We start from the raw sequence: 15,792 nt of genomic DNA on the forward strand, positions 1-15,792 counted from the left end.
ATTGTGTTCTTTAGCTTGGCAGGAGACAAGAAGAAATACTTGATGCTTAACAGCTGTGCTTTGGAGGAGAGATGAGTTTGGGAAGGGAACAAAATGCCTTCTTTTCCTTCTCCTCAAAACAACCTGGCAGATGGGTAAGTGTTTATTATCAGTCACTGTAGTGGCCAGTCTGTTATTAAAATGAGTAATTAAAATGGTCATCCCACTGCAATGTCACAATGTGTTTGCACCTCACAGTGATGATGACTGCACCATGAGGCACACTAAGAGCTTTCTGTGAGCAAACATTGTAACAGTTATGAGGAAGAAAGTTCTAATAATTTTGTGCGTTTTACAAATCTGTATCGAGGGATCTTTTCATCGAGTTTTTTTTTTTCTAGTGATTGCTCCTATTTTTTCTGTAATGTCTCTTGAAACTTTAGATGGAGAATCTTTTTAACCTCATGCATATTAGAAACAATTAGTTGAAAAATTCCTAATGTTCCATCTTCCTTTATCAAGGTTAATAGCAAGACTTCAAAGTTCAATCCATATTTCTATGTTCTGACCCTCATGAAACCTGTACTTTTGTCTCTTCATACACAGTTCTTTGCAGGGACAGTTAATGACAAAAATTGTATCCACAATACATTGCAGAGGTTATTTCAGTGTCTATAATATTGATTGATGTATGTGAGGGATAGTTTTGTGAACTCTAAAGAAATAAAAGCTTGAGGTTTTACAATTTGGGATAAAGAAAAATGGACAGTAGCTCTCTCTCCAATTCCATGAATCATGCACAAAAAAGACACATTGCACAAATTCATGGGAAAATGGATGTGTAAGAAGCTCTGGCTTAGAGTGATGGCTGCTTCAGAAATAATGTGTGAAAATATTCTGGATGAGGAAAGGAGCAGTCAAAAATCTGGAATTGTAATGAATAAATGAAGAAACTCAGCTGAAGACGAGTGTTTTGGATGGCTACCTCATGAAGAAGCTATCCTCATTAGCTTCAAGTATTGGTGCCAATAAAACACGACCATGGTAAGGATTATTTTTGGCAATAGCTAATCTAAAAAATTGGATTGTTTTTAGTAGACTGTTCTATGAGTTGCTGCAAAACATGGTTCTATCAATATACCTGTATACCTTCATTTACTTCAAATACCAATGATTATTAGGAAATATTAATCAAGTGTGTTTACACTTGATTACCATTCATTACCATGTTTGTAATGAAACTTCACCCCATTTTATAAAGCACCTTCCCTGTTTAGAATTCAAAAACTTCAAGCTAAATAATCTCCTCTTACAATATGGGGGGAGAAGCTTTGTGGAGGTAGAAGAAAACAACGTCACATATAACTTGACTTTCAGTAGAATTTGGTAGTCTTGCACAGCATTCCCATAAAAGAATTATAGAAACATTGTGGAACTAGTGTAGAGTGGGCAAACAAGCAGCCAAGATGTCATGCTGAGTGTAACTATCTGTTGTTCACATACTGAAATATGAGTGAAGTTTCTCAAGGTCAGTATTACTTGTTGCTTTCATTAAGGATTTGGACGGTGGAATAGAGAATGAGCTTATTAAATTTTCATGCAAAAACAAGCAAGGGCAGGACACCTACAAGCACTTGGAAAGATTACAATGCAAAATGTTGATTGATTGGAGCAATAGTGTGTGGTAGACAGGGTGTAAATCAGTCAGAGAAAGAGCGAAGTCCTCCCGCACATGAGAATAATCAACTATATGATACAAGATAGGGAATGCTAGGAAAGCCGTTCTACAGAAGAGAACCTTCAGCTTGTAGAGGTTAAAAAGCTAAGCCAGAGACAACAGGGACCTGGCACCTTGTCTTGTGATAAAAAGTATGAGGTTTAAACTGAATCAAGGAGGATCTTTGCTACACTGTAGAAAAAATGTCTCCAAAGACTAAGGACAGTTAAGCTCTAAAACAGGATGGTTGCCACTGGAGATTTTTTGATATCCACTGACAAATAAAGTACAGGAGTAGCTTAAAGGCTTATTAACTGTTCCTATTTTCTGTGGTTCTCAAGCTGGTATTTCTCCGTAAGTGCTGTTAATATCATTAAACATACTTTCTCCTGGATTGTTTATGTTTACGGTTATTTTACATATAACAAATGAAATTGCAGTGTATGCAGTAATATATGTGGAACAAATGTTTTGTTGTTATTTTAAAGATAACAGCCAACATGCTTTGACTAATTTGACATTTCAGATATTTCTGAAATTTCTTGGTATAAAGACAAAGTGCTGGGAGAGGTAAAACTGGGTCATAATGTCTCTAGGTACTTGGCCCCATTGTTGTTGCACCTGAAGATGTTGTATACAATAGAGTATAACAGAGTACAGTCTATCTGTATGGAACCTATGAAACAGGTGAAGAAACAGGATAGATCCAGTTAGACATACTTTTTTTTTTTTTTTTTTTTAAGTGAAATCTCTTTCTTTTCTTATTATTGGAACTAAAGGTTGCCTTCTGGCATGGACAGATGATGCTCAAGTGTTAACAATCTAGACACTGTCAAAAAAATTCTGGGTATCTGAGATATGATTTCTGAGAACTCTTGATGTTATTTGCAGGGATATTTTCAGTCTTCACTTTTGATAATCAACTTTAGATATTGGTTTTCTTGGTCTGATGATGTTTGCTTTGGTCCCAGTCCTGAAAAAGTTAAAGCATAAGTTTACTTGTTCACATACTGAGTGCAATGTGTAGAGTTAAAGTAATTTGCTCATTGTTTTCAATAAGAATAAAGCTGGGCATTGGAAGTGGTCCCATTTTCTTTGTGTATGCATGTACATGAAATTAAGCATGCACACAAGTCAGCCAAAATTGTCTCTTGTGTTCATTATTGTGAAAGGAGAATGGAGAATGCTTGTACAGTTATTTTAACATCTTATTTCCAGAGTTTAGACAGTTGTGAAAAACATGGAGTAGCAGATCAATAAGTGCAGTTATACATAGGTATTACATTCACATGTATAATTGATGGGACTTTTTTCTTTCAAAAGAAACACCATTTTTCTAGCTACCCTATTGCTTTTTACTTTGTTCTATTTGCTTCAGTTGCCAAATGGCTTAGCTACTGCTATAGGTTAAGAAAAAGGCATCCGGAGTCATTCCACATATGCCTGTATGCACTAAACACTAATGTACTTTACACTATTAAGCAAACTTACCTAATAGGCTTACAACACAATATGGGTGTAGTGATATGTCCCACCTCTGGCCAATACAAGAAGAGGTTAATTAACTGCTCTGGGAATAGGAAAGAAGACCAACCTTTTCCTGTAAAAACTATGCGGTACTCATGTTCTAAAGGGAAGGCATTATTGTCTTGGTTAATTAGGAACAAGAAACAAAAGAAGGAAGCCAGTTAAATTTGTGTTTCCATGGGAATGGGCTGCAAAGTCTCTGTAACTAATGATGGAAGATGGAAATGTTGCCCTCTTTAGCTATAAAGTTTAAATTTGTCAAGAGATGTAATTTGGTCATAAAGAGTAATGGCCTGGGAAAAAAGGAGGAAAAAAAAAAAAAAAGAGCTTATAATCAGATCTTAAAAAAGAAAATGTCTGCGTTTTCATTTGCCCCTGGAGTAAAGACCTGAGGTTGGTTGAATTTTTTTTTTTTCAGTGTTGTATCTTTCTCTTCAAACTACATTTGTGTGTAAGGAACACAACTGCTTTTCATCTCTGTAACTCAAAAGGTCCTTTTGCCGAAGTACACAGTGTGTTTTACTGACATTGCTGGCATGTGTATTAATGCAGAACTATTTGAGGGATTTATGCAGTTCCTGGGCAGCTGAAGACAAGTGTTTTGGATGGCTACCTACTGCTGTACACTGAAATTCCTGTGCTGCTTCCTTTTGTTTTATTCCATTGAATAAATCCTTAATATATGTTTCAGTCTTCATACTTTGAATAAGAAGGAACAGCAGGATTAAATGCATCTTTCCATTACCACTCCCAGGTTATGTCAGAGTCTGGTGACATTATTATTAGGTCAATGAATTGACTGACCTATCAAGTTTTTATCTCAAAACCTTTGGTGGCCTATTCAAATTCAGCTGGGCAGATGGAGTCCTGCCCAGCTGTAGACATCCTGGTGGAACTGGTGGACTTGATGGAACAGTGTCAGCAAACGAGGGGAGATTGTATCTCAAGAGGCTCTACTATGTTTTGCAGGAGTGTCTGGATGTTGAGAACATGCTATTACAAAATACCTAGGAAGCTGCAGCTTAGTTCTTTAGATGGGGCTGGAGAGGAGAGATACAGAAGCCTTCCTGAAAGGCTAGTGGACTGAAGTCAGTGGACTGAAGTCAGAACATGGCTCTCCTGCACAATGGATTTATTTTAATGGTCAACTCTGATAGGCTGGTAAAGACTGTGGTCTGTTTGTCAATGACACATAGCAATCTTTGGTCTTCTGCAAGTTATATTCTGCACATTGTGCATAGCTCTTGAAAATACTCTCCTTTGGTCTGCAATAGACAATGTGAAAGTAAAGAAGTTGAGTGAATTAGTAACAGGTGTTTTAGAAGGAATCTGCAAACATTTAAAAGGGTGGCAAAGAAACTTTCCTCGTCTCTCCTGACACCTGAGGTCCAATGGCTGCCTGCAGAGGAGTCATCATTATTAATAGGTCCCTTACAGAACTTTACTTTTTGGGAAGAATCTCAGATGTAATTTCTTTTCCTCTTGCTAATTAGTTTGTTTTTATGTAAAACTGGCAAAACATCCTAAGTGTGTGGGATGGGGAAAACAAATTAAGACTCATACATGTTTACAAACAGGCAAAATCAGATCTGATGATGAGAAAAGTATGATTCTGTTTATTAACAGTCCTACTTCCATTCTGTTAACTGGCCTGTTTTCTCAAGCTGTCATAGCTGAGATGAGGTCTTTAATGAAGGTTTCTCTTCTGGACCTGTTTAAAATATTTCTGTGTTTGAAGATAATATTTAGCGTAAGTGGTACAAAAAGAAAAATAGCTAACTGAGAGAAAGTTGCTTCAGATCCATAGCCTGTAAAGAAAAAAATAAAAACAGCTGGCTGACGTGAAGTGCAAAGAATCCAGTTGATGAATGAATGATTCAATTAATTGGGCAGTTTAGCATTAGTATCTGCCTTCAGTGAAAATATTATGTAGCAATCACTGTACAGAACTAGCAGATGGTAACTCTGGAGTAAGGTTGCCCAGAAAATAAGTCAGTTTTCTTAAACATGGTAAGGCTTTGACATTTCTTTGGTCCATTGGAATGAAAATGATACTTTCAAAACATGAATTTAAAGACCCGAGGGACTGTGTGAAAGTGTATTTGTAGTGTATGCAAGGGAAGAATTAGGTGTAGTACTAAGACAGGCAGTGTATCTCAATTGCTGTTGAAAGTTGTCCACTTTTATGAATTAACCATTAATTTTCTCATAGAGAAAATGATTTTATAGCCCATCTTCAGCCTAAAGAGAAAGCAGGTCAGAGTCTGGGTCTCCCTGGTTTGGGGGATTTACAAGCTGAAATGAACAAGTCTCTCTATTTTTGAAGAGAACACTAACTGGGGATCTAAAATCCTCCTAACAAAAATTTAGCTATAGCTGGTACTGCACTTTGAAATGTTGGATTAGTTTGTCTGTAGGGATGGGTTCAAAACTATGAACAACACTGTGAACAGGTATTTTTGAAGGCTGTAAAATTTAACAACTATAGTAAATTTTTTCTATTTTATTCCTTGCAAATGCTTTGATTTTACTTATGAGTCTCCAGATAAGGACTACAACCCCTCTGAAAACAAACAAACAAACAAACAAAACAAACCAACCAACCAACCAAAAAACAAACAAACAAAAACCATCAAAGTGAAACAACATTGGAACATTGGTTGTCCCAGAAGCAGTTTCTGCAAGGACCACCAAGTGCTCCACAGATGTACTTTTCTGATGCAGCTAATTTCATGGATTTTTTTTTTTTTTTTAATGTTTTATATCTCTTTTTGGACTTAAAAGTAATCTCTGTTCCAATTGCTGTTGGATTCCACAGTGCCAAGTTTTCACTAGCGCATGTTTTCTTTGTCTTGCTGGATGAGCGCAATACTACATATTCAGTGCCAAATGAATGGGAGCCACTAGTGGTGACTCAGAACCTCTACTATTAATTGCATTAGCTTTCCATTTTGAGCTAAAGACTTTATGTTGTATTTTAAAGGTAGTAGTGGACTAATGTAGCACTGTTAATGACTTTTTACAGGCATGTCTACCTTCCCAGTGAAGATTCCTTTCTGTCAGACTTACGACCACCAAACATAAGCAATTTAATATCTACCTGAATTGCAAACACATGTGACTGTTGAGACATATTGTTTATGAAATGCTACTTTTTCTTATCCATGATAAATGAATAGTAAAGCAGCTGAAACTTACTGGTACTCAACATATGAATTCTGAGGTGAATTCTCATGTTTGTACCTTTAGTTTGATCCTGATAGTTTGTGCTACATGCAAAGATGTTTTCTGGATAAAGGTCTTAAAATATGTGAATATTCTCCAGCAATAGCTTAAGATCCAATATTTATCAGTATGGAGCAGTCATTAATGTATTTATGAAAAAGCAGTTAATTGTGGAGCGAACACAGAATGAGATAGTTTAATACCTCATATGTTAAGTATGTGTTTTGCAATATTTATTTAGCGCTAATAATGATCCATATTTCAAACCATGCTTTACAGGTCACTCCGTAAGTTTGCATGGTTGGTTGGATCTATCTATTTATTCTTTCACTGTTGTTGTTGTTGTCCGTAGTACCAAGGTGACCACACACCCCACTTTGATTAGATCCACACAGCACTTTTAATACAATGTCCTATTACCCTGGCAGGAGTAAGCACTGCTATATTTTTGCACATTTCTAATAGTAAACATTGTTCTTAGCTGAATACTCAGGATTGATACTGGCACAGGAAAATGAGTTACAGGGCTGAGGTGTGTTATGGGTTTTCTCTGACAATTTATCCATCTGTTTTGGCTTTTCAAGGAGAAAATCTCCAAGGATCTGTTTGGCATTGGAAATTATTATAGGATGTAATCTTACAGTTTTCAGTTGCTATTTTAGCAATTATTTTACATCACAAAATAATTTAAAATACTATTAAAATATTATATTAAAATTGGAATTACTGGAGTTTAATTAGACATTTAGAAATTGTACTTTTCTATCAGTAAAAGCTACCGAATATGATTTGTTTCCCTGGATTTTTAGATGTTTTATTTTTCTTCATTATTTAACATTCTGAGGAATATATTCTGCTTTCCCAGACTTTCAAAGCATTTCTGTGCTAGTTGTACTCTTAAAAACTAGTCTACCAGGTGTCTCTGATTTGTCCTTTGGAAATTCTTTACAGAGGGAAAGGGCTTTGAACGGTATTCATAGAAAATAGTACATGCTGAAAAATCCTGCTTTGAGAGCACAATGGTACTGAATCTTTCTTGAATTTACAGTTTGAATGAAAGCACAACTTTGACTTGTAAAAGGCTTTATTTATGAAATGCATTTCTCTGAGTTAAATATTATTTTGCAGTGTGCTGTATTCTCAGCCATTCAAGTTCAGAATAAAGTTTTTTACAGAAAAATTTCAAAAGGCACAAGAGACAATACATCTAATTTATTCTGAAATACAGTAGCATTTCAATACTTTCTTACCACTGAAGGAAAAAAAAAATCCAAGCCCAAATCAAGAACTCGTTATTTAGTCTGTATTTTCACAGTGTTGCATTTTGTATTTTTTGCATTTTTGTATTTTCACAGTGTTGCATTTTGTCTCCAAACATAACTCCAACATTAAAACAGTGATTGAAAGGGCAGCTAAAGTCTCACAAGTAATTTTAGGGAAGAAAAAAGGATATGTGATAGACAACCTGGCATGAGGACCTTGTACAGAGATGTAGAGCTATTTTGTTCACGTCTGAATTAAGAATGGGAGAGCGGCCATGAAAGGTCAATCTGGTCAATCAATCTAGCCCAGTATCCTGTCTCCAGTGACCAAAAACATCTACCCAGGGAAGAGTCAAAGAACAAGGCAAATATGCTCCCCACAAGCATTCTCCTAGCATCCAGTCATTTGCTGCACTAGGACTACACGGGCCATCTGTAGTTTCTATTTATTCTGTAGTTACTCAGGAGATATCTCTTTTATGAACTTTGCTAACCTCTGGAAATTCTATAAACTTTTCCACTCTACAGCATCTCATGGCCAGCAGGACCGTAGCTTTTGGAAGACCGTAGGTTTTAGAAGGGGGATGTTGCTTCAGGCTTCGTTGACTATCTTGTAGTTTTTCCTTCAAATCTAAGCAGGTTCATTACTTTTGTCTTAATTTTTATGGCTGCATTACAGCTTGCTGACACTTTTTTTTTTTTTCCCCCCCCCTACAGAAACTGCTTTTTCTGCTAATACTGAATTAATTTCATTTAATTGTTTGTTTGTTTTTTTATGAGTTGAGTTTTTATGATTTTATGGGATGACTTCATACAAATTCACATGATTTCTAGAGACAAAAGAAGTAGAAAGTGAGAACAAGGAAAATGTAAACATCCCAGGAACCTAAATTCTTAATAATGAATACCACAGGGTTTTTTTTGTTTTGTTTTGTTTGTTTGTTTGTTTGTTTTTTGGCACTCCACTTGCTAGGGCAGAATTTCTAACAAAATCATATCTCATAGTCATACAAAGTTCATCTGAGTGTCTGAGATTCATTTTCCCTTCACAGTTCCTTCCTATGATATTTTTATTTATATATTTATTTTTTTTTTTTACAGCAGGAGATGATCCAGCTCATAAAGAACGTGATTGCCTGTATAGAAAGACTGATTATATAGCTATTAAAATTTTTTGGAATTTGCATAATTTTGGGTATGCTGTGACTATATGGTTCACAGTAAAAAAAAAAAATCATTTATATTTTTGCAATAATCATATATGAGGACAGTGAGGAAATTTAAATGTAAATGTTAGGAATATCATTATGGGAGAACAGTGTTAATCTTATTTTTCAATTTGCAAGATATTATAAGCATGTGTTTGAGCATCATTTTATAGGGGTGTATTTTATCATTAAGTAATAGTCTTTTTTCCTCCTTATCTGGAAAAAAATCACTTTGAGCTCATCTTAACAAAGTTTTAATGTAACTTTTGTGACCTGAAATAATGTTGGGACTTTACTGAAGAGAATGCCCTCTTCCTTGCACTGTGATACCTTCTGGCAAGAGTAAACTTAGGCTTAAATACCAGAATCTTGAGTTGAGATATGTCCCACAAAATCTCATATTATTCAGTGAAGTGGGTCAAATTAAATACAACACAAAATTTACAGCCTCATAGTAAATCTTCTGGTGCAGAACTTTCCATGCAAAACTTTCCATGCAGTGCCCTAATGGTAGAAACTCATTCCTTTCAATTGTGCTGCATGGTAAATTGTAAGGTACATTTCCTTCAGACACTGTACATTCCTGCTACACTTAATCAGTTACCATGGTTAGTATGCCAGGAGTAAAACAACTCAGCCTTTCTGCTCTTGTCAGTTGCATCTTGCTCTTTGTATCAGGTGAGTGGCTCCTCTAGCACTTCATAATTTCATATAATTTAATATGAAAAAGAAAATTGGCACTACTGCCTCCTCTGCCACTGGCAGTGTTTTTTAAAGGAAGAGGGATCACTTTTTCTTTTGATGTCCTACATTGGGTTGGAAATACAATGGTCTCATGATGAAAAATTTTGATACAGTCAAAACTCACTCTGCCTGCTGAATTATGCTCTGAAGCCATGGTATGTTAAGGTGATGTTGTCAGGGATTATGATGGATCATGCATAGTCCATCCTCTTGCAGCCAGCATAAAATCAATGGAATCTTAGTTTTCTCCATTCAGTCCCAAACAGGGAGAGGATTTAGGACGCACAGCTGTCTCAATATCCATTGGCAAAGAAGGCTTTACTCAGAATACTGTTTCCTACACGCAGTCCTTCACATTGGAGACACATAAGAGTAGAAACATAAGCATGCAATTTACATTGTAATCATGCAATAAAAACACATTTCCTTGGAGTTCCAGGTACTCTCATTAGCCAGCCCTATTAACTTCAAAATGCCAGTCAAGCAGCTTGTTTTGTTAAGTCATCCAAACATATTCAACAAATTATTTTGGAAGGGAGAATTAGCTTATTGTTAGTGAAAACTGCAAACAGACTAAATGTAGGATAGTTAAAAATGTTTATAAATTCACTGTCTGTGGAGAAATCTAAGCTAAAAAAAATACAATAACCTATGAAGATAGTAAATGTTATTTGCACTGTTTGAACTGGCTGCTTGCTCCTTTGCCTCCAAGATCTTGGAGAAAGCATCCAAGCAAGATCTTGGAGGTGAGTCTAATTTGAATAATGTGTTTTATATTACAGTTCTGAAAAAGACCATACTTATATAAATTCAAATCTATCATGGTATGGCATTATGTGGTGCACAGTCACAAGGACAAAACACTGTCATGAGAAAGACAGATAAATACAACCCTATTGAATGAATAATATTTGTACCGAAATTAAATGACAAGTTTTTGACTTATTAGAACTTAATGTCCTCCACCACAAGGCAAAAATGAAGAAAGCCCAAAGAAGAATTGACACCAAAAACATCAAAAGGTTACAAAAGAGGAACAGAAAGAAGAATGTCTCTCAGTTGAGGTGGGAAAGAGAACTGCGACTGATGACCTTGCTTTCAACTCTCTGATTATGAGAATGCTTCCCTGCAGCAGTCTATGCCAATATTGGTGACTGTGCCATACTGAATAATAAATCTAGCTGACATTATAGGCAGTTGTTTTAGTTTACAGCTTTAACAGAATTGCAACATCAACAACAACAAAAATCTGTTGTATGATATTTTTTCTATCTATCTATTTGTCTATCTATCTATCTATTGCAACTGGGGGCTTCAGTTGCTGACTATCAATTCATTGTCCATGTTTGATTTATGGTCTGTGGAGGTAGGAAGGAAAGGTTCAGCTTTATTTCTTATGGGCAGTTGACAGTTTAACAAATGTCCCTGTGTCAGAAGTGATTAGTTTCTCTTCCGTGAAATCTGTGTGTCGTGAAGACAGAGACCCTGAGTGCACTTCATGATGCTTTAATTTTCTACTGAAAATTGTTCTTACTCCTTGGAACAATGTTATATGTTTATCTGTTTCCAGCTGAAATACTAAACTCTTATGAAAAATTTCCTGCATGCCTTAACAGCTGCTTTCTTCTAGTTAACCAAAAACCCAAGTCATTTATTTTTAGTTTATTTTTACATTTTGTTTGTTAGCTGTGCTTATCCACCATGAAACATTACTTGGGCATGTATTTAGTATTTACTCGTGAAATAAAGTTGCGATATTCATCTTGATTAAACTTAGGTGTCTAAAAGTTAGGATGTTAGCAATCTTGCCACCTAGGCAAACATTTTATATGGTAGGAGACAAGTGAACAGCTAAGTATGGTGAGAGGTGCCAGTCTTGTCCCTGTAGCTGTAGGAGATGTCTAAATACTTCTTAGACCGTTAAGCTTATATGAAGCTCGCTAAAGATATGTCAAAAAGATATGTTAAAAGTTGTTTGAAATGCAAAACTTTTAAAATGTCTAAAAACAAAATTAGAGCATTAACAAAACTCAGTTAAGCATTTCATTTTTTATTTTCTATCTGTAAAAACACCTTGAAATTATCTAGGACTTTTTTCTCTAAAAGGTACAGCTGCACGGTCCATTATCAGGCAACATGAATTTATGGGAAAATGGTCATGGAAATCTAAATTGTAGAAGTTGTATCTGGCTATAATCAAAATGAAACTTAATTTTCTCTTTCAGAAGAATTTTGTCTATCTGGTTTTACTTTGGTCTTTTGTGAATACTGCAGTTTAATTTCATCCTCTAGTCGTAGCTGCTGTTACTGCTGTGATTGCTCTATGTTCTCTTGGTGCTGTAGTAAATGATAAGGGAGATCGTAATGGACTGTCTGCTACATCAGATAAGCAGCAGACCCCAAATGTCAGGGAAAAATGTGTGCCAGGTCCTAGAAAGTACAAATATGAGAACGTCTCTAAGTGCTATGAATTGTTTTGTGTACGAAGTCACAGTGGGTGATTGCAGTGGTCCTAGCTGTAACTTGTTCTTTTCACAGACAAATGTCAAAACAAACTTAGGGAATGTAGAAGAACATTGCTCTGGCTTACTACTGTGCAAAAATTTTTTGCCCTTTTTGATCTGTGGATCTTTTGTTAAAAATCAGAATTGAATTCGAATGTCAGATTAGCGAGGCCACACAGTCATGACCTAAGAAATTTCATACCCATCATGGGATTTCAGTGTGTCTTGTCAGGAACAAAGTGTTGAGCCAGCATACAAAATTATTGAATTAATCTCCTTCTTAACTGTTATGGAACTATAAAGCACAGTGAACCTGTTCAAGTGAATCCAGACCTCAAGTTTTGACTGAGTAGCTCTTGATTCATTTGGAGTATTGTCAAACTAGACATAATGCTCAAGAAATTAAAGACTCTTAACAACATAATTATTCTGTAAAGGGAACCCAGCAAATTAACCCAGTTTAGTTTTGGTATGTGCATATATAAAAGTATGTTTTAAACACTTGGTTTCAAATAGAAGTCTTCTATTCATTTTAAAACTAGAGCGAAGTTTACAGCCAAGTTATAAATCAGTGAGGAAACCAGATGGTACTATCATGGCTGCAGTTTTCATGCAATGAGAATCACATCACAACCACTGCACATCTTGATGTTTATTAAGGGTGAAAAACTGGGGCCGTTTTAAATGTGAATTTAAGTTTGATAAGCAAGGAAGCAACAAAAAATGCAGCTCCAAAATAATTTTGAAAGTTTTCCCATGTGCTATACAACAGATTGGTTGTATACCTTGTTGTTTACCTAAAAGTGGGACAAAATATGCCCAATCTGATTTTGATGCCTGTTTGAGAAGTCTCTAAAAGCCACAGAAAAGTAGGTAGTTCCCTTGGACTCAGTGGCACTATATATGTACTACTTGGTTTGTGTAGCTACCTATCTGCCTTTGCAGGAGCTGTACATCTCTGCATCTATTGGGGAGACATGAATGCTAGTAAATTCCTTGCAGGCCAGAGTGGTAGACTGAATTTTGTAGGGCAAAAAGGGAAACCCCAGTCTGTAGCCCCTACTGCCTGATCCCTTGAGCATAATCAGAAGATGCTGAAAGTACTTGGCCAGCCCAGGTCAGTGTGAGGCAGAACAAGCATTGTCATCTTATCCAGAAACACGGGTGCAGGAGGGGAATATCTGGCTTTCAGCACTTAGTGTGACAGATTACTGGTTAAACTCTCTGCAAAGTGGAAGGCACAGGTCCCAGTCTATGCTGCAAATAAGGGAACTGAATCACATTTTCTTGCAGCATCACCCCATGTCAGAATAAGCTGGGTGGAAGAGACAACCCCCCTAACTTCCTCTCTATGTGTCAGGTGTTTATAAGCAATGAATTATGTTGATGCATATTTCTATCCACTGGCCAGATAAAGAACCTAAAATCTAACATCCTGTCAGGTGCTAGCCTGAGTAGGCTACATGCCTATTTCACTCCTGAGCCCTTATGCTATGGGGCTAATCATTTACTTTTTCATTGGTAGAATGGGTTTGATTTTGTTCATCCATCAGTCTCCTAGTATAATTAGTTTTTTTAAACATGTAGGCACAATGCAAACATCTCAAACATTGTGAGTGAAACTTCAGACCTCTTCAAAAGTTCCCATTATACAGCTCCGGAGAATAGAGGACTGACTACAGAAAGGGGAGACATAAGGCAGAAGCAATGCTGGTGATTTCATGCCTTGGCTAGGAATTGCAGAAATTGCAGCTGGAAATCATGTTTTCTCAGTTGTGATCTTTATTCCCAGTCTGCAAGCTGACTCTCAGTTGTGATGTTTTTTTGAGCAATGGATGGTTTCCTTTTGAGAAGTGGAATGCCATCAGCTTTAGCCTCCTGGTGTTTACCAAATGATGCCTGTAAATAGCTATCAACCACAGGCTTGAAGCAAATAGGTAATAGAATTTTCTGACAGATTTAACAGTATTCCTTTGCACTTTAAATCTCAGGCACTACGACAAATCTATAATGAACCTGAATTGCTTAATGGTATATGAATGCAGCTGTTGCATTTTCTTCGAATATTACTTGTTACCATTTCTTACATCATGGTGCTTCAGGAGGAAGCCTACAATTTCAGTCACCTGACAGCATGTTGTAAAATATGAATTTGCCCTGTCCTGCATGTTTCATTCTTCCTCCTTTTAACATAATTTACAGCATGAAATGCTGTATTTAATATGTAAAGGAAAATTGACATTTTACCTTGAGTAGGTCTGTTGAAGTAGACTGTTCTCTGGTTCAGTCCAGCCATTAGTTCCAGTATCTTTAAGGGAAACTCATGAATGTTAACCTCTGATTCTAGAACTAAGCCTCCATTAATATAAAGTGTTCAAAATCCAAGTGAGAACTTGGTTTTGCAGCATGTTTAAGGATATGTATAGTATAATGATGGAAGCAGAAAGTTAGACACTCCTTAGGGGTTTCCTTACATAATGGTAAGCAGTGTCTTTTTCTATGAATGTGAACACATCACACACTGTATTTATTATGAGATTTTTTTTTTTGGTCAATATTGCTAGCTTAATCTTTAAAATGCCAAAGATCCTTGAAGGCAATGTCTTGAGGATAAATTATGCTCGAATTTGAAGGCTCAGTTGTGGCCAACCTTCCTACTCTGCCCAGCTCTCTAATCTCCCTGTTTCCTTCAGCCTTCCAATAAGGTCTGCATGGACTGAGCCATGTGCCTGTGAACTCTTTGAATGATCACAGTTTTGATGGTTGTGGATTTTATGCAGATGTTTCTTGTGGAGAATACTGTGTCATTTGAAATACTTCATTTGTTATTTGTGATGTTCACCAAAATGATATTGTGTTCCTGTAAAATCAGTAAACATGAGATTCTGGTGCTTTAATAAAAAATAATAGCGTAAGCAATGTTGAATTTCATGGGCATAATTCAAGTACCCAGCTGCATAATGTGGCTATTTAATTAATATAATACATTCTTTTCTGTATGCTGCTGTATGATTAACCATCCCTGCTGAGACATCTACCGTAGGTACAATTGAAATGGATGAGCCTAATGAACAAGGATATTTGCATTTCATTAACATGTTGTATAATTTCACTCATAAAATTGTATGGAATTAATTTAGCATTATTTTCTGCAGATGATCATAACAATAACATTTTGTACTCATTATGAGAGAAGTTGATTCAAAACACAAGCAAAACCATTCAAGTTCTTCAACTCACAAAAGCTTCAGATTTCCTGTGAAGCTCAGATTTTTATGCCTAAATTCTGATCAAGTATGGCCCTAACTTAATGCAGCTGAAGTGAAAGGCAAGATTCTTGTCAACGTTATTCTCTCATCTCTCTAATCTCTAATGACTTGCTAGGAGGTAAGGGGAATTCAATTCTCAAAGCAGCCATTAGGCTGATGGAAAAGCTCCCTGGAAGATTAATTATTTCTTGTGTGGAAAATGATCCAGACATGTGTTGGATATAAATGCAGAGTTAGCATAATTTTCAGTTCTGTTGCTTGCAATTATGCATGTGATGTGCTGAGGTATAGGATATAAATTCTGATTTCAGAAGCAGCCCTTAGGGACGAGGTCAGAAATAAGGAGGAGGAGGCTTG

This window comes from Netta rufina (genome assembly GCF_964035555.1).
Source record: "Netta rufina genome assembly, chromosome: 5".
NCBI lineage: Eukaryota > Metazoa > Chordata > Aves > Anseriformes > Anatidae > Netta > Netta rufina.